The sequence below is a fragment of the Gossypium arboreum genome, chromosome 4 (genome assembly GCF_025698485.1).
Source record: "Gossypium arboreum isolate Shixiya-1 chromosome 4, ASM2569848v2, whole genome shotgun sequence".
NCBI lineage: Eukaryota > Viridiplantae > Streptophyta > Magnoliopsida > Malvales > Malvaceae > Gossypium > Gossypium arboreum.
Genome location: NC_069073.1, coordinates 75,074,791 through 75,099,173, shown reverse-complemented (window position 1 = coordinate 75,099,173; position 24,383 = coordinate 75,074,791).

The following is a 24,383-nucleotide window of genomic DNA, read 5'->3' as shown; positions in this document are numbered from 1 at the left end:
GAGTGTTGTGCCGTTTTTTTTCTTTTCTGACCATTCTTCCTTCTCTTCCTTTCTTTTGTTTTATTTTTTCTCTCCATCTATCTTCCTTCTTCTTTCCTCCATTACCGAACCTTCCTACCATCTTGTTCATCTCCATTTTTCCCTTCAACCGTTTCAAAACCTTCATAGCCTTTGGCCATAAAAAGCCGAAATCTCGAAAGCTTGATTCTTTTTGTGCCGATTTCTTATAACCAAAACCACATCTCTTCTCTTCATCATTTGTGGCTGATTCACCAGCCCTCTAAAACCTCAAGTTTTGACGACAAGACCATAGCAAAACCCTCTCGTTTTACCTTTCTAAACACAAGTTGCAAAAAGTCGAAAACCCCACATTAAAAGGGACTTGGCCGAATACTGGAGTCACTGAAAGCTCGACTTTTGTTATCATTTGAGGGCTTAGATCTACATCGGGATCGAGTGGGAAACTCATTGGAATCATTCACTAAGGAATCGGTGGTAAGTCTTCTCCAAAACTTAGTCTTCTTACATATTTTAGGAAAAGCCGAAATCCCTAAAAGTTAGGGAGGTTGTCGATTTGGACTTGTAATCCTGAGGGGTCGTAATAACTATTTTGTTTTGGTAATAGCGTGATTTAGAGGCGGTTGATCAAGGGCTTGGACAGGTGGAACGATCAGATCTTTGGAGTTAACCATCTTTCGGCAGTAAGGTAAGAGCAATAAGGGTGTTAGGCATGTTTGGCTGAATGTGGTAGGGGACTATATACTCAATCTTATTTCGATATTTGGAGTGATATTAAGTGGTTCAATTGTAGGCAGTTCGTGTGTAGATCTCGTCGAGGAAATCCCAAAAACAGGTGTGTAACTGACACCCTCATAGGCTAGATCGGCAAAAGCCGAAAAGCCGAAATGCCGAAAAGCCGGTATTTTGGGCACTTGCGAGTGTGCGAATGCTCGTAAGACGTATGGGTAATTATTACTGGTAATTGAAAGTGATAAAACAGTAGTACGCGCGATTTCTTGCGTTTTGATATTTTGGGCTTAATGGGCCAAAACTGGGTTTATGGGCCAACGGGCCCAATTCGGTAAGAACACTCGGTAAGTGTTTCTGGCTAAACGTAATGGCTACGATATGCATGAAAACCTTAGAAATAGTTAGATGTACTAGAGTACCCCTATGTATGAAAAATTACCATTATACCCCTATGTATGCAAAATTACCATTATACCCCTATGTATGCAAAATTACCATTATACCCCTATGTATGCAAAATGACCTCTATACCCCTAGGGTTAATTTTGTCTGAAAAGCATGATGAATTAAATCTGTATGATGTATGCCATGAATGTATATCTGTTGTATGGGGACATGGGTTATATTATGGAGGAAGCGTCCTGGTGGCTATGCCACAAATTATCTGTTCTGGTGGCCCTGCCACATATATCTGATTCGGTGGCACCGCCACAAAATATCTCAGATCTGGTGACTCATCACATTTTTCAGATCCGCAACCATGCTACATATTTACGTGGCGTGTAGCGATTGGGTGGGTCGAGTAGTCTCCCACATGGCGAAAGGATGGTATGGGGGTGTATGTGGTTGGATATGGTTGGGTTTCTGCATAAGCATGATATATCTGTTTTGGTCTATTCTGGGCCTATGGGCTTTATTCTGATATCTGCTCGGCCGAGGCCAACTTATTTCTCTCGTGGTTTGAACCGATTTAGGCTATGGTTGGGTTGAATTACACACGAGTTTCCCAAAACTCACCCCTTATTTTCATCCTCGCACGTAATCCTCAACCATAGTGGGCTTGGAGCTGTGAGGGATTTGGACTGGCCACATGTTTCTACGAACCTGGTTTCTTTCTGGTGAACTAAACGTCCTTTTAATTTCATTTATGGTTTTGGGTTTTAAGTGTAATAAGGCCGCTTAATTATTTTTATGGTTTTGTTTTACTTTTATTATTTTATTTTATTATGATGAAAAAAAACTATGATAACTAAGGAAAATGGGTTAGCTTTAGGATGCGTTTTCAAAAACATTAAGTGATTTCAAAATAACTCGATTACAAGTGAGACTTCTGCTAAGCAAACGTTTTCAAACTTAATCACGTTATTAAGATGAACTTAACCAAATGGTTTTCTCACAATTATACGAGATGTTAGAGTGTGGCAATAGCGGTGTGCATGTCTAGGATTGGATTCGAAGGGAGCTTGGTACTTAGCAATCCGATGTGCTCACCTCCTCTTTTTTCGGTTTCCTACCGGTGCATGACTCCCATTCACTTTAACCTATATTAAAAGTATCTTTACATCACCAATAAGGTTTTCCAAACTAAGTAATACGGAATGTTTTGTACGCATCAATGTGGCGCACTGGATCCGGTCATAACGTCTAGGCCGGGTTTGGGGTGTTACATTTAATGGTATCAGAGCCTAGGTTGCAACAACTTGGCTGTGGAATGGGTTTACAAAAACGAAGATTTTCAAAAAAATCGGTTTTTAAAAAATCTGGACTTCTGAAGGTGGCATTCCGAATCTCCGGCCTAAGCCTGTAAGTATTCTGAATTTTTCTGAATATATTCTGAATTATCTGTCTGTACTGAAACATTACTAGAATACTCTAGATAGGATGCTACTGAAACCCTAGAAAAGCTTGCTAAAAGACTGAGACTGTAGCTAGACATCGATTCTGCGAAAACCAATTCTGAATTACTGTCTGAATCATAAAACATCTGTAATAAACATTGGAAGGATATTAATGCATAAAATTCGTAATCAGATAATACGATATGAGTACGCGAGCAGCTCGAGGAAGAGGCCGTGGACGAGGCCGAGGAAGAACTCAAGCGGGATCTTCGTCTTCAGGACATATGCCAGCGGCAGAAGCACCGGTACCATCGGCAACGGAAGTGGAATCACATGATCATGGTCCCGGGGATGACGCCCTGTTGCAGGCAATGCTTCGAGTTCTGGAAAGGGTTACCGGGGTAAGTTCGGGCAACAGAATTCGAGGATCGATTTCTGAACGACTCCGGGCTAACGGAGCGGAGATCTTTAGGGGTGTATCTGGTGTAGCCCCGAATGTGGCAGAATATTGGTTGGAGGCCACGGAACGAATCATGGATGACTTGGACTGTTTTGTGGAGCAGAAGCTGAAAGGGGCCGTATCGTTGCTGCGAGATGAGGCTTGTCAGTGGTGGCTCATCGTGAGGGATGGAATGTAACACCCCGTACCCGAGTCCGTCACCGGAGTCGAACACGAAGTGCTAATAGACATAAATATATTTCTTTTCACATCCATTTAAAAATTTCCAGCCGGTGGCTAAGCGTATCTTGTCACTTTAAAATCATATCTTGAGTTCCACAACTCGAAAATCAGTTTCGTGATTTTCCCTGAAACTAGACTCATATATGCATCTACAAATTTTTTTCTAGAATTTTTGGTTGGGCCAATTAGTACAGTTTATTAGTTAAAGTCTCCCATGTTACAGGGATCGACTACACTGACCTTTGCACATTACAACTTGGATATCTCCCTGTACAGGGCTTTAATACTAATGACGTTTGTTTCTGTAGAAACTAGACTCAAAGAGGAATCTATACATATATGGCATGACTCCTAATTATCTCTGGTTAATTTACAATGAATTTCCAAATTCGGAATAGGGAATCCAGAAACTGTTCTGGCCCTGTCTCGCGAAAACTTCAATATCTCTTAACATACTGTTCATATGATCTTTTCATTACTTTCCTATGAAAATAGATTCATCAAGGTTCATTTACACAATTTATTCACTATTTAATTCCATTCCTACTATTTTTAGTGATTTTTCACATCCACATCACTGCAGCTGTCAACCTCTGTCTTTAAGGTAGATTTTACCTACTTCATAATTTCCTTGATTCAACTATCCCTTTTAGCATACATGGCACAAAAGATGATCACGGTTAACCATTCCAAGGGCTAATCGATTCCAAACATTTCCACATCTCTTAATGAACAACATAAAAAATGATTATGATACCATGCCAAAGTGTATATAAGCCATTTTCGCATGGCTATCCAAATTTATACAAAATCAAAGGGTCTATGACCAACAAACGAATGAGTAGTCCTATACATGCCATTTCAAAGTTCAACCAAAATTTGTACCAAAAGGGGCTTTGATAGTGTGGGAGACTTGACTTCCAAAAATCCGAGTCCGATGGTGACGAGCCAAAATCTATAAAACAGAGAACAAAGAAACGGAGTAAGCAATTTATGCTTAGTAAGTTTTGAGCAAGGATTCGGCACAACAAAAGCATAGCATTCATATAGCTAAACGGATAATTTCATATGCACACATTCTCAATATCATACTTACTTCACATTACCAACCCTTATGTTCATACACAAAAGATCATCTTAGCCAAAGGCCGGTAGCTCGTTTGTCAACTGAGCGAATACTTATTTGTAAGGGCTCAACTAATTCAAAGCACATACGAAACATACCTCATTGCTGGAATTTTGCAAGCGTATTAACTGAAATTTTTACAGCAAGATTGCTCATTCCCGAATCACGTACCTTCGGATTTTATCCGGATATAGCGACTCGCTCAAAAGCCTTCGGGACATAGCCCGGTTATAATAGCTCGCATAAATGCCTTCGGGACTTAACCCGGATTTGGGAACTCACACAAATGCCTTTGGATCTTAGTCCGGATATGGTCACTTAGCACAAAGCCTTCGGGACTTAGCCCAGACATCATTCGAATAACCATGCACATTTAACACTAAATCATGACACATTCGTATTTCATTTTCATTAGCAAAAACTCAAACACAAGACACTTATCACACTTGCAAATTTCGGCTCAATATCCACACACAAAGAGCTTGATTTCGACTTGCTTAAAACATGATCTAATCAAATCATAATTTAAGCTCTATTACTCAAGAACTTACCTCGGATGTTGTCGAACGATTTCGATGGCTATTCGACCACTTTTTCCTTCCCTTTATCGGATTTAGATCCCCTTTGCTCTTGAGCTTAATTAAATAAATAAATCGATTTAATAATTTGAGCATCGAAAAGAGGAACACAAGGCACTTAGCCCACATTTATACATTAGACATTAAAGTCACATACATGTGAAATCATGCATCAACTCAAGATATTAACCCACACTCCCTTTTTAGCCGATTGTCCTAACCAAGATAAAGGCATCAATATGCTTGCCTCTAACCGAATGCATGCACACCAATCCATCTCATGTGGCCGAATATGCATGTTGATGTTGAGGCCAATTACCTATTTAATACCACACATAAATGGCATACATTTTACTAACTAATGCATTACATATTGTAGCTCAATACGCATCTATCATTTACTTCATAACCGAAACATCATCATAAGAAAATATATACCTTGAGATAGTATATATGTCATACCAATACATCATGTGCAAACATATATACATATAGGTGCAAGGGCTGAATCTCAAGTTGATTATAACCAAATATAAACATATATCCAAAACACAAATCTTACCTACCATGCAATAAGCATAAATCATACTTATGGATATACCATGGCGAATACATCACAACACCATACCATTTCAATTTTGGTCATGGTTAAACAAAGAACTTAATGTCTCACTCAAAATGCTAAAAAGAAAATCCAAGAGTCATCAACCCACCATCACATATATCATTAACAAGCTTCATATTTAGCATGCAATGGCATTAACACAAAATCCACCTTAGCCGAATATCATCCCCATGACATAGCAAAGATTTGAACCAAGGGCTAATTAGAACTCAAGCTAGCAACTAAAACATGCATGAATCTCATGGCACAACCTCAAACATACCTTAATCTAGATACAAGTATGGCCAAACCTCCTCCTAATCCTCTTCCAAACCAAGCATGAAGCAAAACTCCTCCTTCTTCCTTAAAATTTTCGCCAAGAGAAGTGAAAAAATGATGAACACTTTTTTTTTTGTTTTCTATCCCTCAACTCACAGCAATGGGGGGGGATCACACACCTTCTCTCTTTTTTTTTTCTTCCCATTTCTTTATTCCTAACCTTAGTTTATTGTTTCCTCCCATAATGCACCAACAAAACATGTCCATGACATGTTTTGCCCATCCTCCTTTGTCATGGCCGGCCACCACTTATAAAAAGAAGGGGTATTTGACATGCAAAGCCATTGTTTTGCATGCATGTTTCAATTAGTCATCACACATTTCCCTATCCTACTTTCAAAGTTTACTACTAGGTACTTTTTAGTGAAATTCACATTTATAACCCTAAATCAAAACATCAAAAATGTCACACACAAATTAACACATATTATAGGCATCAAAATGAATATTAAATTATTTTTATGCCTCGGTTTTGTGGTCCCGAAACCACATTCCAACTAGGGTCGTTTTAAGGCTGTCACATGGAACCCCAGCTGATAGGGTTACTTGGGAGTATTTAAGACGACCTTTAAAGGAAAGTACGTCGGGCAAGTTATGTGGACGCCTGTGAGGAAAGAATTCCTGAATCTGGTCCAAGGAGGCAAAACTGTTGCTGAGTACGAGGCTGAATTTCTGAGGCTGAGTAGGTATGCTGTGGGAATAGTTGCTACGGAGTATGAGCGTAGCGTTCGCTTTGAGGATGGACTCAGAGATGACCTTAAGGTGCTAATTGCTCCGCAGAGGGAGCGTGACTTCGCGGTTCTGGTGGAAAAAGCTAAGATTGCTGAGGAGGTAAAGCGTACTGAGAGGCAGAACCGTGAGAAAGATCGAAACCGTTTCCGGAGGGATTCTGGACCTTCGGGTGGAGCAAACAAGATTGTCAAAAGGGCGAGAGTGGAGGAGCCAGTTCGAGCTGTTCCGATGAATGTGGTTAGACCGCCAATCTGTGGGGACTGTGGTAAGGTACACCTGGGTGAGTGTAGGAAATGTTCTGGTGCCTATTTCCGATGCGGATCTATGGAGCACAGAGTTAAGGATCGCCCACGAGAGAGCGATCGAGGCTCGAGTTCTTTGTCTGAGGGTTGTTCAACCCATGAGAGGTGGACCACAACCACCGAGAGGACGTGGACAAGGTAGGGGCGAAAATGGCAATGGAAATGGTCGAGGTCGAGGAGCCCCTGGCATGGGAGCCAGAAATGCTGAGGCTCGACAGCTAGCGTTGGTGTATGCGTTAAATCGTCGAGAGGAGGCGACGCCTTTTGATGTCATAACTGCACGTTTTAGTTTCTAATATGCCGTATACTGCCTTGGTGGATATTGGATCTACTCATTCTTATGTTGCCTGTGCCATATCTGGGTCTTTGGGAGTGCATTCTGAGAAGATAGTAAGTGGGGTATCTATGCTAAGTCCCTTGGGTCACTCTGTTAGGGTAGACAAGCTGTATAAGGATGTACCCTTAGAAACTCAAGGTAGGATCTTTCCTGGCGATCTAATGGAGTTGCCGTTTGGAGAGTTTGACATCATTTTGGGAATAGACTGGCTTGTTAAGTATAAGGCGACTCTGGACTGTGCTGCTAAGCGAATGGTGCTAAGGACCACGGAAGGGGATGAGGTTGTGGTGATAGGTGAATAAAGGGACTATTTGTCTAATGTGATATCGGCATTAAGGGCTGAAAAGTGGATTCAGAAAGGTGGTGAGGCCTATTTGGCATTTTTAAGTCAAACAGATGTAGAGGGGCTGACAGTGGATAAGGTTAGAACTGTAAAAGAGTTCTAAGATGTCTTTCCGGAGGAGCTTCCGGAATTGCCTCCAAATCGAGAAGTCGAATTTGGAATCGACCTGTTGCCTGGGACAGCACCAGTGTCCATTGCACCATATAGGATGGCACCGAAGGAGTTAGTGGAGTTAAAGGCGCAAATTCAAGAATTGTTGGATAGGGGCTTTATTAGGCCAAGTGTGTCTCCATGGGGATCACCGGTGCTATTTGTGAAGAACAAGGATGGGACGATACGCATGTGCATTGATTATCGCCAGTTGAATAAATTGACGATTAAGAATAAGTACCCTCTGCCAAGGATTGACGATCTGCTCGACCAGCTTAAGGGAGCTTCTGTATTTTCCAAGATCGATCTTCGATCTGGATATCATCAATTAAGGGTCAAGGAGGCAGATATTCATAAGACAGCATTCAGGACTCGTTATGGTCATTATGAGTTTCTGGTTATGCCATTTGGACTAACAAACGCTCTTGTAACGTTTATGGATCTGATGAATTGTGTGTTCCAACCATTTCTGGATCAGTTCGTGGTCGTCTTTATTGACGATATTCTGGTATATTCGGAGACCGAAGCAAAACATGATGAGCATCTCCGCACTGTGTTGCAAGTGTTAAGGGAGAAGGAACTTTATGCGAAGTTCAGCAAGTGTGAGTTCTGGTTGAGGGAGGTAACCTTTTTGGGGCATGTGGTCTCTGCAGAGGGGATTAGAGTGGATCCTCGAAAGATTGAAGCAATTTTGGAATGGAAGCCACCTAGGTCGGTTTCAGAAATTCGAAGTTTCCTAGGGTTGGCAGGATACTACAGAAGGTTTGTGGAAGGTTTTTCTGTGATGGCAGCACCTCTCACAAAACTCATAAGGAGAGGAGTGCCGTTTGTATGGATGGAGAAGTAGCAAGAAGCTTTTGAGAGGTTGAAGAAAGTTCTGACTGAAGCACCTATGTTAATTCAACCAGAGTCTGGGAAAGATTTTACTGTGTACAGTGATGCATCACACGTAGGTTTGGGTTGTGTGTTGGTGCAAGAGGGTAAGGTGGTTGCTTATGCGTCTCGACAACTTAAGCCTCACGAAGGGAACTATCCCACTCATGATTTGGAGTTAGCAGCAGTGATCTTTACACTTAAAATCTGGAGACATTACTTGTATGGAGAAAGGTGTATTATATACACAGATCATAAGAGTCTCAAGTATTTGCTGACTCAGAAGGAACTGAACCTTAGGCAAAGGAGATGGATAGAGTTGCTTAAGGATTATGATTGTTCAATTGAATATCACCCAGGCAAGGCTAATGTGGTAGCCGATGCTCTAAGTCGTAGAGCTGTATCTGATCTGAGAGCAATGTTTGCTCGTCTAAGTTTGTATGATGATGGAAGTCTGTTGGCTGAATTGCAAGTAAGGCCAACTTGGGTGGATCAGATTAAGGGAAAGCAATTGAAAGATGAGTCTTTGGTCTCTCGTTTTCAACAAGTTAAGGAAGGGGAAACTTTTCAGTTTAGGTTAAATGATGATGGGGTTCTGTGTTTTCGAGGTAGAATTTGTGTTCCGAAGGACTCTGACTTGAGACAGTCAATTTTGAAGGAAGCTCATGGGGGACTTTGTCCCATGCATCCTGGGGGGAATAAGTTGTACCATGACTTGCGAGAACTGTATTGGTGGCCTGGACTTAAGCGAGAGGTAACGGAATTTGTGGAGAAATGTCTGACATGCCAGCAAGTGAAAGCTGAGCATCAGTTAACTTCTGGATTATTGCAGCCAGTAAAAATACCACTTTGGAAGTGGGAAAGGGTAACCATGGACTTTGTGAGTGGGCTACCCTTGACACCATCGAAGAAAGACTCGATATGGGTGATTGTGGATAGGTTGACCAAGTCGGCTCATTTTATACTGTTCGCATGACTTTTCTCTTGGTTAGCCAAGTTGTATGCGGCAGAGATTGTGCGACTGCATGGAGTTTCGGTTTCGATTATCTCTGATCGGGATCCTAGATTCACATCTCGGTTTTGGAAAAAGTTGCATGAGGCTTTGGGAATGCGATTGAACTTTAGTACGGCTTTCCATCCCCAAATTGATGGTCAGTCGAAAAGAGTTATTCAGATTCTGGAAGACATGTTGAGGGGATGTGTTATTGATTTCCTAGGTAGTTGGGAGGATTACTTGCCTTTGGCAGAGTTTGTATACAACAATAGTTATCAGTTGAGTATTCGAATGGCACCTTATGAGGCACTGTATGGGCGAAGGTGTCGAACACCTAGTTGTTGGACTGAACTGGGGGAGCGACAAGTTCTTGGACCTGAGTTGGTGGCAGATATTGAGGATAAGGCTAGGTTAATTAGAGATCAGTTAAAGGAAGCGTCTGATAGGAAAAAGTCGTATGCAGATCTGAAGCGTAAGGAGATTGAATACTCAGTGGGCAATATGGTCTTCTTGAAGGTTTCACCTTGGAAGAAGATACTAAGGTTTGGTAAGAAGGGCAAGTTGAGTCCGCGATTCATTGGGCCTTATCGGATTTTGAAGCGAGTAGGCCCAGTGGCTTATCAGTTGGAATTGCCTTCAGAGTTAAACAGGATTCACTATGTGTTTCACGTCTCCATGTTAAGGCGCTATCGTTCTGACCCTACTCATGTCTTGCCGGTTGCAGAAATTGAGGTGCGAGCTGATTTGACCTTTGAGGAGGAGCCTGTACAAATATTGGATCGAGACGTTAAGGTTCTGAGGAGGAAATTTGTACCATTAGTGAAAGTACTTTGGCGTAACCATGGAAGAGAAGAAGCTACTTAGGAGCCAGAGGAGGCAATGCAACAACAATACCCTCATCTGTTCGGATCAGGTAAATTTCGAGGACGAAATTTCTTTAAGGAGGGTAGAGTTGTAACGCCCCAAATTTTTGGGAATTTTGAAAAAAAAAAGTTTGTAAAATTAAAATTCTGTGTTCTGCTTGTTAAGTGCAGGTTTAATTGTGATAGTGGGCCTCTAGAAGGCCCAAGCTTAAGATAAAACCCGGTAGTTTTAATTAATTTTAATTCTATAAGAGAAAGGGGTTCTGGTAAAGTGGGCTTTGAGGAATTAATTGTGTAAAATAGATCACAAAGAAGCAAGTGGTGAAGTGGCAAGTGACGCCACAGGGAAGGCTATAAGTGACGTGTGGAAGCTAGGGAGGACCCAGGTTCAAGTCACAATGACAGCAAATCAAGGGATTAATTTTTATGAACAAAAAGGTAAGTAGTGGAACTGAAGTAAAAGTCTGTCAAGAGGAGTTTGAGTTGCTCAGGAGATTGAGTAAGGAGGGGATAAGGGAGAGGATTTAGGAGCTGATCAAGGAGGATGGTGTTGGCCGAATAGTGGACTCTTGAGGAGCAAGAGTTGGCCGGCCAAGGGTTTCTTTAGGGGGGTAAATTTCGGCTAGGTCAAAGGCTAGGTATAAATTCAGCATTTGGGAGTGTTGTGCCATTTTTTTTCTTTTCTGACCATTCTTCCTTCTCTTCCTTTCTTTTCTTTTCTTTTTTCTCTCCATCTATCTTCCTTCTTCTTTCCTCCATTGCCGAACCTTCCTATCATCTTGTTCATCTCCATTTTTCCCTTCAACCGTTTCAAAACCTTTATAGCCTTTGGCCATAAAAAGCCGAAATCTCGAAAGCTTGATTCTTTTTGTGCCGATTTCTTATAACCAAAACCACATCTCTTCTCTTCATCATTTGTGGCTGATTCACCAGCCCTCTAAAACCTCAAGTTTTGACGACAAGACCATAGCAAAACCCTCTCGTTTTACCTTTCTAAACACAAGTTGCTAAAAGCCGAAATCCCCACATTAAAAGGGACTTGGCCGAATACTGGATCCACTGAAAGCTCGACTTTTGTTATCATTTGAGGACTTAGATCTACATCGGGATCGAGTGGGAAACTCATTGGAATCATTCACTAAGGAATCGGTGGTAAGTCTTCTCCAAAACTTAGTCTTCTTACATATTTTAGGAAAAGCCGAAATCCCTAAAAGTTAGGGAGGTTGTCGATTTGGACTTGTAATCCTGAGGGGTTGTAATAACTATTTTGTTTTGGTAATAGCGTGATTTAGAGGCAGTTGATCAAGGGCTTGGACAGGTGGAACGATCGAATCTTTGGACTTAACCATCTTTCGGCAGTAAGGTAAGAGCAATAAGGGTGTTAGGCATGTTTGGCCGAATGTGGTAGGGGACTATATACTCAATCTTATTTCGATATTTGGAGTGATATTAAGTGGTTCAATTGTAGGCAGTTCGTGTGTAGATCCCGTCGAGGAAATCCCAAAAACAGGTGTGTAACTGACACCCTCTCATAGGCTAGATCGGCAAAAGCCGAAAAGCCGAACTGCTGAAAAGCCGGTATTTTGGGCACTTGCGAGTGTGCGAATGCTCGTAAGACGTATGGGTAATTATTACTGGTAATCGAAAGTGATAAAATTGCAGTACGTGCGATTTCGTGCGTTTTGATATTTTGGGCTTAATGGGCCAAAACTGGGTTAATGGGCTAACGGGCTCAATTCGGTAAGAACACTCGGTAAGTGTTTCTGGCTAAACGTAATGGCTACGATATGCATGAAAACCTTAGAAATAGTTAGATGTACTAGAGTACCCCTATGTATGCAAAATTACCATTATACCCTATGTATGCAAAATTACCATTATACCCCTATATATGCAAAATGACCTCTATACCCCTAGGGTTAATTTTGTCTGAAAAGCATGATGAATTAAATCTGTATGATGTATGCCATGAATGTCTATCTGTTGCATGGGGACATGGGTTATATTATGGAGGAAGCATCCTGGTGGCTATGCCACAAATTATCTGTTCTGGTGGCCCTGCCACATATATTTGTTCTGGTGGCACTGCCACAAAATATCTGTATTTGGTGACTCTGTCACATTTTCTGTATCTGGCAGCCATGCTGTATATTTCTGTGGCGTGTAGCGATTGGGTGGGTCGAGTAGTCTCCCCACATGGCGAAAGGATGGTATGGGGGTGTATGTGGTTGGATATGGTTGGGTTTCGCATAAGCATGATATATCATTTGGTCTGCATTCGGGCCTATGTGCTTTATTCGATATCTGCTCGGGCTAAGGCTAACTTATTACATCTCGTGGTTTGAACTGATTTAGGCTATGGTTGGGTTGAATTACACATCGAGTTTCCCAAAACTCACCCTTATTTTCATCCTCGCAGTAATCCTCAACCATTGTGGGCTTGGAGCTGTGAGGGATTTGGACTGGCCACATGTTTCTACGAACCTAGTTTCTTTCTGGTGAACTGGACGTCCTTTTAATTTCATTTATGGTTTTGGGTTTTAAATGTAATAAGGCCGCTTAATTATTTTTATGGTTTTGTTTTACTTTTATTATTTTATTTTATTATGATGAAAAAATTATGATAACTAAGGAAAATGGGTTAGCTTTAGGACGTTTTCAAAAACATTAAGTGATTTCAAAATAACTCGATTACAAGTGAGGCTTCCGCTAAGCAAACGTTTTCAAACTTAATCACGTTATTAAGATGAACTTAACCAAATGGTTTTCTCACAATTATACGAGATGTTAGAGTGTGACAATGGCGGTGTGCATGTCTAGGATTGGATCCGAAGGAGCTTGGTACTTAAGCGATCCGGCTGCACTCAGCTCCTCTTTTTCGGTTTCCTACGGTGCATGCTCCCATTCACTTTAACCTATATTAAAAGTATCTTTACATCACCAATAAGGTTTTCCAAACTAAGTAATACGAAATGTTTTGTACGCATCAATGTGGCGCACTAGATCCAGTCATAACGTCTAGGCTGGGTTTGGGGTGTTACAGTTTAAATAAGCAATAAGAATCTTGACGTTTATGGTTACGAATTTAGGGTGCATGGATTTAGGGGTTAAGTTTTAAAATTTAAGTTCAAGGTTTAAGGTATTGGGTTTAGAATTTAGTTTATAAGGTTTAGGGTATTGGGTATTGGGTTTAGGGTTTAGTCTATAGTGTTTAGGGTTTAGGGAATTGTGTATTTGGTTTAGGGTTTAGTCTACAGGGTTTAGGGTATTGGGGTTTAGTGTATTGGTTTTTGGATTAATTATACTTATTAAAAATTGTGTTTAAATCAAAGGCATTAGCGACGTTTTAGTCTAAAACGCCGCAAAAAACATTTAAATTTAAACAAAACGGCACCGTATTGGTTTTACATATGGGAAATTGAATAAAAACGCAGCCGTTTTAAGTGGCACGGTTAGTTGCGCTTATTAGAAAACGCCACAAAAATATGATTAAAAGAATGAAAATGGAGTCGTTCTACTTGGAGGGACAGCGGAGTTAGTGGCGCTAGGTCATAAACGCCGCTAAAAGTATAAGAAATTGTATTGAAACGTCGTCATTTTATTTTGCGGGTAGTGGATTTAGTGGCGCTATCTTATAAACGCCACTAATAATATGAAAAATTGAATGAAAACTACGTCATTTTATGTGGCGCGGTTTAGGAATAAGTGGCGCTATCTTATAAATGCCGCTAAGAATATGAGAAACCGAATGAAAACTACGTCGTTTTATGTGGCACGGTTTAGGAATTAGTGGTGCTATCCTAAAAATGCCGAAAACAAACTGAGTTACTGGCGCTTCTTTATAAATGCCACAAATGTCATTTTCTTGATATCCAAAACTGTGTCGTTCTGGTTTCATTCGTTTAACTCCAAATCACTCCCCCGATACTTCTTGTTCTTTCCCTTAGCAAAATTTCCCCAATTCAGGCTATTCCCCCCAAATCCCTAAATTTTCCCTAAGTCTAAATCCCAACCGATCCGCTGGTGAAGAATCTGACCCTACCACTGCTTCATCGTCCTCGGCTAACCCTCTACTGCATCGTCGTCGGTTTCCACTGTTGCAGTCAATCGGTAAATGTCTCTGCTCTTTCGACAGTTTCTGTTGTTTATTTTAATAGAAACCCAGGGAATGCAGATTTCTATTGTTAATGCTTTCTGTTGTTAATGCTCAGCACTCAACCTTCCTTCCACTTGTAAATTTTATAATAGATGATGTTGGTTTAGTAGTTTAATCAATTTGGGCCCTTCGTGTTTATTGTTTTGAACTAATTTCATTGTTGCGGTAAGCTTCTATGAGACTTCAATAACTGCGTGTTCTGCCACAATACTTGACCAGAAGAGTAAACTGGTTCACATTGGAACAAGACATTATATCTTTCCATGTAATGTCGTATATGCATGTATCTTTATTAGATATTGTAAAGGGTTGTTAATAATTTTCTGATATATAAGTTCCAAAAAAGGAAGGACCTAGTTGAATTTATTATTACTGCATTAAGTTTCCTGCTATCCGCAACAGTGTTTTCGAATGGAAGCTCACTCAAACTATAATATATATGCAAAATTTGAACCTGTACAAAACTTGAATACCGCCTATATGAAATTTGCAGTGTCAATAACTAGCAAATAATTTGATTTTCCTTTTACAACTTGTTTTGTATTTAGCTATTATCTGTGACAGCCTTAAAACGACCCTAGTCGAAATATGGTTTTGGGACCACAAAACCGAGGCATAAAAATAATTTAATATTTATTTTATTGCCTATAATGTGTGTTAACCCATGTGTGACATTTTTTATGCTTTGATTTAGAGTTATAAATGTGAATTTCACTAGAAAGGACCTAGTAGTAAACTTTGAAAGTATGATGGGGAAATGTGTGATGACTAATTAAAGCATGCATGCAAAACAATGGACTTGCATGTCAAATTCCCCCCCCAATAGCTAGTGGCCGGCCATGACAAGGAATTATGGGCAAAAATCATGTCATGAAACATGTTTGGTAAGTGGGTTATGTTGGAATAAATAAAATAAGGAGTATGGAATAAAAAAAATGTGTGTGTGAAGGCTTCTCCCTCCCCATTGCCGTGTAGGTAGGAAAGAAAACAAAAAATTTTGTTCATCCATTTTCACTCTCTTTTTGGCCGAAAATACTAAGGATAAGGAGGGAGTTTTGCTTCATACTTTGTTTGGAAGAGGATTAGGAAGAGGTTGGCTATACTTGCATCAAGATTAAGGTATGTTTGAGATTCATGCATGTTTTTAGTTGCTAGCTTGATGTTCTTGTTAGCCCATGGTTCAAATCTTTGTTATGTCATGGGAATGAAATTCGGCCAAAGTGAATATGGTGTTAATGCCATTGCATGCTAAATATCAAGCTTGATAATGATACATGTGATGGAGGATTGAGGATTCTTAGATTTTCTTTTAGCATTTTTTTGAATGAGATACTAAGTTCCTTGTTTTACCATGACCAAATTGAAATGGTATGGTGTTGTGGTATTCGGCCATGTTATATCCATAAGTATGATTCATGCATGTTGCATGGTAAGTAAGATTTAAGCTTTGGATATGTGTATATATTTGGATATAAGCCACTTGAGAATTCGGCTCTAACATATATCTATGTATATATGTTCGCACACGATGTATTGGTATGACATATATGCTATTTCAAGGTGTATATTTGCTTGTGATGATGTCTCGATTATGAAGTAAATGAGAGATGTGCAATGAGTTACGATATGTAATGCATTAGTAGTAAAATATATGCTATTTTTGTGTGGTATTAAGTGTATAATTGGCCTCAAATTGGACATGTGTATTCGGCCACATGAGGGGAAATTGGTGTGCATGCATTCGGTTAGAGGCAAGCATATTGATGCCTATTCTTGGCTTAGAAAATTCGGCTAAGAGGAATATTAACTAATGTGTTGAGTTCGATTCATGATTTCATACATATGCGACTTTGATGCCTAATGAGTATATATATTGGCTAAGTATCTTGAATTCCTCTTTCGATGCTCACATGATAAAACCAATTTATTTGTTAAATTAAGCTCAAGAGCAAAGAGGAGCTAAATCCGATAAGGGGAAGGAAAAAGTCGTGGAATAGCCGTCAAAATCGTTCGACCACGTCCGAGGTAAGTTCTTGAGCAATAGAGCTTAAATTTTGAATTGATTAGATCATGTTTAAAGCAAATTAAAATCGTGCTCTTTGTGTGTGGCTATTGAGCCGAAATTACAAATGTGATAAGTGACTTGTGTCTGAATTTTGCTAATAAAAATGAAATGTGAATGTGTTATGGTTTATTGATAAATGTACATGGTTATTCGAATGATATCCGGGCTAAGTCCCAAAGGCTTTGTGCTAAGTGACTAAATCCGGACTAAGATCCGACGGCATACGTGCGAGTTACTAAATCCGGACTAAGATCCAAAGGCTTTCGAGCAAGCTACTAAATCCGGGTTGAGTCCCAAGGCATTCGTATGAAGTTATCAGAACCGGGCTATGTCCCAAGGCATTTGAATGTGTAGCCATATCCGGTTAAACTCAAGATATGTGATTCAAGAATGAATGAACCTGCTGTAAAATTTCAGCTAATACGCTTGAAAATTCCAGCAACGAGGTATGTTCGTATGTGCTTTGGAATAGTTGATTCCCTTCGAATAATATTCGCTCAATCGAGAAATGAGCTTTCGGCATTTGGCTAAGATGAACCCTTATGTATGAATATAGGGGTTGGAATGTGAAATAAGTATGATATTGAGAATTTGTGCATATGAAATTATCCGTTAGCTATATGAATGTTATGCTTTTGTTGTGCTGGAATCCTTGCTCTAACTTACTAAGCATAAATTGCTTACTCCGTTTCTCTGCTTTCTCTGTCTATAGATTTTGGCTCGTCACCATCGGACTCGGGATTTCTGGAAGTCAAGTCTCCCACACTATCAAAGTCCCTTTCGTATATATTTTGGTTGGATTTTGAAATGGCATGTATAGGACTACCCTTTTGTTGCGTTTTAAGTACTTTTGTGATGTATGTGTGTACGACCATGCGAAAATGGCTCGTAAAAGTGGAGTATGGCATTAGACCATTTGTGCTTATGTATATATGTATGGTTTTATGATGTGACTACGGACTGAATGGAAGTGTGAGCAAATGATCAGCCATTGGAATGGCTAAAAATGATTATATGTGGACCTATGTATGACAAAACTTTAGTTGGTCCATAGAAACCACGAAATAGGTAAGGTTTACCTGAAAAATAGATGCTGACAGCAGCAGTGGTGTGGATTTGAAAAATCACTAAAAATTGTAGGAATGGAATTAAATAGTGAATAAATTATGTAAATGAACCTTGATGAATCTTCTTTCATATGGAAGAAACGAAACGGTCATATGAATTATATGTTAAGAGATATTAAAGTTCTCGTGAAACAGGGCCAGAACAGTTTCTGGATCCCCTGTTCCGACTTTAGAAATTAATTGTAAATTAACCAGAGATAATTAGGCATCATGCCATATATGTATAGATTCCTCTCTGAGTCTAGTTTCTATAGAAATAAACGGTATCAGAATTGAATCCCTGTACAGGGAGATATCCAATTCGTAACGCACGAAGGTCAGTGTAGTCGATCCCTGCAACAGGGGAGACTTTAACTAATGAACTGTACTAATTTTCCCGACCAAAAATTCTAGAAAAAATATGTTGATGGACTTATGAGTCTAGTTTCAGGGAAAAATTACGAAACTGATTTTCGAGCTTTAAAACTCAAGATATGATTTTTGAAGCGACAGTGATGCAGTAACCAGCTAGTCTGGAAAATTTTTAGGGACTGTGAAAACAATTTAGCTGAGTTTGTGTGCACCTTGTGTTCGACTCCGGTAACGGGCTCGGGTACGGGGTGTTACATTATCTGATGTCGGTGGTAAATAATTTTATTTATAAAAATTTAGGTGAATTGCACCCGTGGTCACTGAAATATTAATAAGTTTACACTTTGGTCAGAAAGTAATCTGGTGGTCTTCATTTAAGTTTTACTCCTAAAAAATATACTTCATTTTCCTTTTTGTTTGAATCCTTGTTGCTTATCTGATTGTATATATAGTCTATCTAGCTTGATTTATTTGGATCTTTTTAACCCCACATTTTTTAAAACAAACCTTAATTTTTACATTTTTGTTTCATTGGTGTTGTAGGTGATTCGAGGGCAGGCATAGAAAACCCATTTGATTGGCTCTTTTCTAGCAGTTTGGCATCAAATTATCAGGACCTACATTTGCTATTCTTTTCATACACTAAAGCAATACATAGAAAGCCTAGATAGCGAAAAGGTTAGTTAATCTTTTATTTTTTTTTTATTTTTTAAATTACTATTCTTGTTTATCCTTAGATTATTTTTCAATTTCGTGTCTGTTCATTGTTTACAGGTGTAATTTAAATTGCCATCCAATTTAATCGACTCTACCATCCAAATTACAATTTTTAAGAGGCATGTATATTTGCTAAACTGTTTCTCTTGTCCCCATTGTAGCAGAAATATTATCATCATATCCATGCATATATTCCACCATGCTATTTATGGCACAGTAAGTCCATTCAACTCTTTTAAGTAGAACAGATTTATCTTATATTAAATATTAAAAATTTTATTAGCAAATTGCACACTAAAAAAATAAAGCTAGTTTTAAACTTTAAAATGATATTATTTAAAGAAAACATTGAAATGTAAAAGGGAATGAACTTTAATGAATGTTGCCCAAAGCCAGCTCTTCAAAGCAGTCTCAAGCAATTCTAGTAGACATTAGCATGAAATGCTTACCTTTTATCAATTTATGCTGTCTTTACATTTAGTTTCTTGGTATCTATCAAATCCCTTTGTGATCTCTTTATTCATTTGTGTTGGTAAAAAATTGAATGGCTGCCACATTACACATTTTAGAATCATCATGGTTTGGGAATTTGCAGGCATACATTAGAACTTGGGCTAGAAGTCCAAACCCCATTTGTTATATCAAATAAAGGTAAAAAGTTGAATACTAATATGAGGATTACCACTTTTCTTGAATTCATTTAGAAAATTGAAAGAAAAACTGCTGTTCAGATGTTTGGAAGATTCTTTGTTCGTTGTTTAAGATATTTGGGAAACTAGTCTTTTTTGGTTTACTATGATTGTTTTTTTTTTTTTTTGAAGTAGTTATTGTTGATAATAATTTTGCTGCCGATCCAATGTGTGTTATTAACTTTAGAATTCCTTTGCTTTTAACATGTCTCTATAGGGTCAAATATATTTTTCATAAAATCAATATATTTTTTCATAAATTATTTTCCATAAATAGTTTACACAAAACAAATAGATCTTAAGTTTATATATTCTATCAATTTGATCTTGATTTAACAAATTAAATCGTAATATTTATATATTCTGTCAATTTAGTCATAATTTAACAAATTTAGCTCGTAACATTTATACGTTATGTTAACATTTTACACAAATTACATGAAAAATAAATATAATGCCAAATTTAAATGTATTTAATTGTTACCTTTTGGAATTAACATGAAATAAGTTTCTTTAATTTATTTAAAGGTATAATAAAAATATTTTTATTTGATATTTATTTTAATATAATACTTATTCTTACCTATAATCTTTAAAAATACTCTCTATTTTTTAAAAAAATCACTAAAATTAGTTAGTATATATAGGAAAGGCCCTTTATAAAAATTAAAATAATTTAATACACTTTTGTAACTATTTATATAATTAATAATTTAATAATCTAACCATTGAAATTTATATACATCATGCATGTTAATTCTGAAATATTATTATTATTTTAAGCTTTAATAATAATAATAATAATAATAATTATAATTATTATTATTATTATTATTGTTTGTTGATTCGAGTATTAATTTTCATTTCATTAAAAATTCAATATTTAATTTTTTAAAATGAGTTTGATAATTATAATAAATTTTATATAATTCAAAATTTTAAAAATATTGATTACTTATCATTGAATGTAGAACATAGTAAATCGATTTTATTTATTAAAACAATAAAATAAATTATTCTTTTTTTTGAAAATAAGATATTCAAATTATCATATGTATCTTTTATTCAAAATTATTCAAAATAATATAAAATGTTATATTAATAAAAGTAAAATTAAAATAATTAATTTTTAAAATCAATATTTACTTTTATCAAACAACATAATTATATGTTTTACTCATATTTATTAATTTACTAAACTATTTTCTAATATAAACTCATCACTTATAAAATTAACAATAAAATTGCTTAACCCACATAATACATAAATATATATCATAAATATATATCATATCATAAGTTACATAACTTACATACCTTACATAAATGTATATCATAACATAACTTGCATAACTTACAAAGCTTACTTAACTTACGTAATACATAAATATACACTTCAAAATCCCCCCTGAATTAGTTTACACCTATTAGATAATTTATACTAGATATATATTATCTATTTTAGTAAACGCAATTTATTGTCAACTTTAGATTTCAAGAACTACAAAATGGATAGGAGTTGGATGAAATTGTCAAGGGTAAACAATACCTATCGAAATGGAGTACAAACTTTTCTAAATTTTGCATTTCAAAATGCAAGCCAAGAGAATATGATTCTTTGCCCGTGTAAGAACTGTGGCAACATCAATTGGCATTTTCGTGAAGCTGCTTACGAGCATCTAATTATTGATGGCTTTATTCGGGGGTACAAAAAATGGATTTTCCATGGAGAGTGTACATCTAGTGGAACTTCTTCAACGATTAATCTGACTTATCCTGATACTGATTACCACCAGTATGTCAGACAAGATGACATGGAAGGTATGTTGCGAGATGCATTTAATATGCACAATCATGGTGAGCAATCACTTCAACCTAACTTTATTGCATCCGATGATTGTAATATTAGTGGAATTGTTTTTTTGCGAAACGGGAACAAGTGCACCTGATGAGGAGCCAAATGAAGAAGCGGCGAAGTTCTACAATTTACTTAATGAAATGAATAAAGAACTTTACGAGGGATCAAAATATTCGAAATTGTTCTTCTGTATTCGTTTATTTCACTTAAAATGTTTGAGAGGGTGGACCGGAAACTCTTTTACAACGCTGCTAGAGTTTCTGAGAGAGATGTTTCTGTTTGAAAAAATCCCCCAGTCTTGTCAAGATATGAAAAGACTAATAAAAGATTTGGGCCTTGGGTACGAAAAAATTCATAGTTGCCCAAATGACTGCATGTTGTACTGGGGTGATCAGAAGAACCAACAGTCTTGTCATGTTTGCGGTAAGTCTCGTTGGATGAATGGGAATACAGAAGATGTGAATGGGGATGAAGGTGGGGCACATTTAAGAAAGAAGCCAGTCAAGGTTATGCGATATTTTCCCCTAATACCAATACTTCAAAGGCTTTTCATGTCGTCAAAGGCAGCTGATTCTATGAGGTGGCTTAATGATCAATGAACCGATGATGGATTATTAAGGCATCTTGCTGATTCTTTAGCTTGGAAATTGTTTGACAGTAAATTTCCAAGCTTTGCAAGTGATCCTCAGAATGTGAGGCTTGGGCTAGCAGCTGATGGCTTCAATCCTTTTAAAATCATGAGTACTTCGTACAGTACTTGGCCTGTAGTACTTGTTCCTTAAAATTTACCTCTATGGATTTGCATGAAGCAATCTTCATTTATTTTATCAATGATTATCCCTGGCGAGAAAGGTCCCAGAAATGATATTGACATCTATTTGCAGCCACTTATTGAAGAGTTAAAACAGTTATGGTCGGGTGTTGAGACATATGATGTATTAAGAAAGGAGAACTTTAATTTACATGCAGCTGTATTGTGGACAATTAATGATTTCCCAGCTTATGCTAATTTATCGGGTTGGAGTACTAAAGGACGTTATGTCTGTCCTTGTTGTGCTGCGCCTTGTTCGAAGTGGTTGTATAATGGGAAGAAGTTCTCTTACATGGGCCATCGTCAGTGGTTAGATGGAACTCATAAATTTAGATTTCAGAGGACTCTATTTGATGGTAATGAAGAGTATAGAGGAGCTCTTGAGTAGACCATTGGATCTGAAATCTTATTTATGTTAAAAGATATCAACTTTAGTTTCGGGAAGATGAATCAACCACCTATCACGCAAACAATGAGAAGATCGAGGGATGAATCTAATGATGAATCTGACGAAGAGGATGATCCTAATGAGGCGGACTTATGGAAAAAAAGGAGTATTTTTTTTATTTGCCTTATTGGGAGCACAACATTTTACGCCACAATCTTGATGTCATGCATATTGATAAGAATGTCTGCAAGAACATAATTAGGACAATTTTAAATGTCGATGGAAAATCAAAAGACAATCTTTAGAGTCGACTTGATTTAGTTGACATGAGAATTTGGTGTGATCTTCATCCTCAAGTACTTCTGAATGGGATATATCAGTTGCGGCCTTCTATTTTTTCAATGTCAAAGAAAGAGAAAGAGGTGTTTTGCATGGGGTTGAAGGATATAAAGGTCCCAGATGCGTATGCGTCAAATATATCTCGATGTGTGAGTATTAAAGATTGAAGACTATATTCATTAAAATCACATGATTACCATGTCTTGATGCATGATTTACTCCCAGTTGCTTTACGGTGTTGCATGTCAAAAAATGTGACGTCCTGTATAATTGAACTATCCAATATAATGAAAGCTATTTGTGGAAAATTTTTGGATGTTGAAGAACTTAAGAAAGTATAGGATCGAGCTGCTTTGACTTTATGCAAATTGGAGAAGATCTTTCCACCTTCTTTCTTCACTATTATGGTGCACTTGGTAATCCATCTCCCTCACGAAGCAATACTTAGTGGACCGGTTTTTTATTGATGGATGTATCCTATAGAAAGGTGCTAATTTATTTGTCAAGTATTTATTCACTCACCTCTATACATTTAGTTACAACTTTTGATAAATATTGTATATCATGTTTAGATTCCTAAGCAAATTGAAATCTTATTGTCGCAATAAGCGTTATCCAGAAAGATCAATTGCTGAACACTACTTGGCAGAGGAGTGCATAACCTTCTATTCTATATATTTAGAAGATGTTGAAACACGATTGAATAGACCACCTAGAAATGCTGGGCTCAATGATCATAACTTGTCCGAAACTTATTTATTCCAAAGTTATGGAGAACCAATCGGGAAAGTTGAAATTGGAGAATTAGATGATATATCGTGGATACAAGCACATCGATATGTACTTTTTCACCATGATTTAGTTGAACCGTTACGCAAGTAAGTTCTAAAATTTCCTCACATTTTCGTCGTTTTGATTTGTTTATCTTTTAACCAATTAAACTTGTTTTTAACGTAGTGAGTACAAACAAATTTTGAGATCTCGTGCACGCTCTCAAAGATTACAACATCGAGAGATTAATAAGTTATTCACAGAATATTTTCATGAATGGTTAAGCCAAACAGTATGTAACTAAAGTTAATAAGTTACATATAATCGCGAAATTTAATTAATCAAATAAGAATGTTTTTACATAATACATTTATAATTATTCAATTTACTTTCGGTGCAATAGGTTTGGAGTGGGAAGGACGTCAATGACGAAGTTAAATGGCTTTCCCAAGGTCCGAACAGAGTAATAAAAAGATATAGTGCCTTCCTCATCAATAGATACAGATTTCATACAAAGTATCGCGCGAGAATGAGGAGAACTCAAAATTGTGGAGTTGTTGTTAATTCTTCAATTACAAGTTATGCTAGTGCTAGGGACAG